This window comes from Anomalospiza imberbis (genome assembly GCF_031753505.1).
Source record: "Anomalospiza imberbis isolate Cuckoo-Finch-1a 21T00152 chromosome W unlocalized genomic scaffold, ASM3175350v1 scaffold_31, whole genome shotgun sequence".
Classification (NCBI taxonomy): domain Eukaryota; kingdom Metazoa; phylum Chordata; class Aves; order Passeriformes; family Viduidae; genus Anomalospiza; species Anomalospiza imberbis.
The window spans coordinates 3,154,059-3,156,818 of NW_027099315.1; the positions used below are offsets into that span (position 1 = coordinate 3,154,059).

The following is a 2,760-nucleotide window of genomic DNA, read 5'->3' on the forward strand; positions in this document are numbered from 1 at the left end:
CATACCCACTTCATAACTATATTGAGTTGTGGAGTCTATTTATTTATTCTGCAAATCGCTTCATTTTGGCGACCCAGATGGGACGACTCTGCTCACCCATGGGTCTGGTTAGGGGGCAGACGCCCTCAAGCGCCATGGGGGTTCTTCCCCGGAGGGACTCTGCGCCTCGGCTGTACACTGGGGGGAGCAGACCACAGCCCCGCGACTGCGGACGGAAGCGGTATGTATTAATTTCTTTTTTTTAAGGTTGGGACCTGGTAAGCCGCATTTGAGACGTCTTTGCGTGCAGGGTTATCCAGGGGCTTGCAAGCGAGCCGTCTGCCGGGGTGAGACCGGCAGCGGGAGTTGCCCCGGCTGATAGTGCAGCTCGGGGAGGGAGAAATCCCTATTTCGGGGTGGTGTGTCTGTTACCGGAGGCGCGGGCTTGTGTGTGTGTGTGTGTGTGTGAGTGAAAATAGTGAAGTGCGGTGCGACGTTGCTAGGAAGCGCAGGCACGGTGTGGCGTTGCTAAAAAGCGCAGGCGCGGTGCGGCGTTGCCAAGATGCGAAGACGTGGTGCGGCGTTGCTAGGAAGTACAGACGTGGTGTGGCGAGCGGAAAAGCGCATGCGCGGAGCACTCCCAGCCGACACTGCCTGATAGAGCAGGCAGCGCATGCGCGGGCCGGGCCGGCGCTAAGGGAGCCTCGGGTGGCCCCGGGCGGCCCCGGGCTGCGGCGCCGCAGCGCAGCGCGGAGGGGAGCTTAAACCGGGACATAACAGCGGCTAGTAGGCGCAGGCACAAGCTGCGGTTTTGCGAAGTTACTTTGAACACTGCCAGCTGAATAGTGCAGCTAGCAAGAGTGTAGCACAAGTTAGGATTTGCAAGCGCCACCTTGCTGGGGCAGGAACCAGCTAAGCCTGGCTGAGCTAAGTGTTTGTTGTGCAATAACACTGCCCTTCAGTGTTAAAAGCTGTCACTGGGGGATCCTTGCGTTACGGGGTTTGCTGCTTAGTTCTTGCCACAAGTGAGAGGTTATTTGCGCACAGTGGCAGCAGGACTTCAAGCCCGGGCCGAGAGAGCCCGGCCTCCGAGACAGGCACTGCACAGATGGTTTCAGCTTGAATCAAGTCAGTCTTTTCATCCATCAGGGGACTGGATAGTCATAGAACGGGAGGACGGAGGGAGAGACAGTGTGTTCTTGGGAGGGATATACCAAAGTTCAGCAAGTTGCTATCTAGTATTTGATTGGGAACAGCCCCCAGTTGAACGGGCACTTAGAAACCCCTTGAGGTGGGGTCTGGAAGGTGTGATTCCTTGTTTCGTGTGCGGATTGACAACCTTTTGCTGGAAGCCAGACTGGCACACAGCTTGGGTTCTCCTCCGATGTCTGAAGTGTCAGAGGAGGTGGTATTGTATTTCATATAGACGGAGATCCACCTGTCGTGCATGCACCCCTGAATTACCGAGATACCATAACCCAGGGGTTGAACAAGCAAGGTGTGAAATAGTGAATTTAATCCGTGGAAAAAGCCACCTAGTCCCTGAAACCTGGGACATGTTTGAAGAAGATTGGGAAAGAATAAAAGAGTGGCACAACCCTAATATTAAAAAGAAGAACTAAGAAATTTTTTCCTTTCCAGTGGTTTAGATTGAACCCTTAGGAGTTTGTAAATTTGTGGGGGACTGGGCAAACACTAAATTAGTAAAAGTTAATGGTTAATTATGATCCATTAATTAATACATTAATATTTTAATATTAAAGGTAAATAATTAAAGCATTATTGATTATTAACTTGGCTATTAATATTCCAATTTGTTAATTTGATTAACTATAATTTTTTATTAATAATTTTAACTTAAAACTATTAAATTTTTATTAAAAAAAAAACAAACAGAAAAAAAAAGGGGGGGGGTTTCTTTTTTGAACTGAATAAGTTAAAGTTCGCTCTAAAAGACATAATGGGAGCAAACCAGAGTAAGGAAGTACCCAAGGCCAGCCCATTAGGGTGCGTCTTAGCTCACTGGAAAGAAATAGCAGGTAAAGGGGGTGTGGAAAATAAAAAAAGTCTAATCAAATATTGCTCCCATTGGTGGCCATTATATCGCCTAGAGGAGGGGGCCAGATGGCCTCCCACAGGTACACTGGAATATAATACCTTGTTACAGCTAATGTTATTTCTATGGAGGGAAGGGAAATGGGAGGAGGTTTCTTATTGTGATATGTTCTTCTCCCTCCAGAATAACCCTGATTGGCAAAGCGACTGTGGCATCAGGGCCCCCTCTGACCCCCTCGTTCTGGCTCTCGAAAAAGAAAACAGAAGCAAAACGGGAGAACTTAAACGGTGATGCTCGGCCTGTAGCATAAGACAGAGGTGCACCAGGACAGATAAAGTTTATCGCACAGCACTAGAGGAACAAGAACAAGATCTAGGCAACCTATTTAGCCCTCACTTGGGAAGGCAGGGGGGAAGGGGTGGGGACATGGGAGGGACATCAGCACCACCTACTCCACCTACTCCACCTACACCACCTACTCCACCTACACCACCTACACCACCTATTCCACTTATCCCACCTGTTCCACCTATTCCTCCCATTCCTCATACTACTCCTACTCCTTCTCCTCCTTTGGAGAAGACACCTGCTCCAACCCCTCCAAGCAGCCCAATTGCATCCCGAACTAGAGGACAAATACTGCAGGCCCCTCTACGGGAGACAGTAACACCAGGTGGAGAAAAGATACTAGTGTTATAAACGCCAATCACTTGGTTTTTAAAATT

The 2,760-nt window shown here is 49.2% G+C and overlaps 1 long non-coding RNA gene across 1 annotated transcript; it reads right to left on the reverse strand.

Moving 5' to 3' along the window:
- Window positions 1-2,266: 2,266 nt before the first annotated feature.
- LOC137465606 (uncharacterized) lies at window positions 2,267-2,555 on the reverse strand. The gene is made up of 2 exons (XR_010994719.1): window positions 2,526-2,555; window positions 2,267-2,483 (listed from the first exon to the last, which is right to left on the reverse strand). It is a non-coding gene; the product is annotated as an uncharacterized lncRNA (long non-coding RNA).
- Window positions 2,556-2,760: the final 205 nt, after the last annotated feature.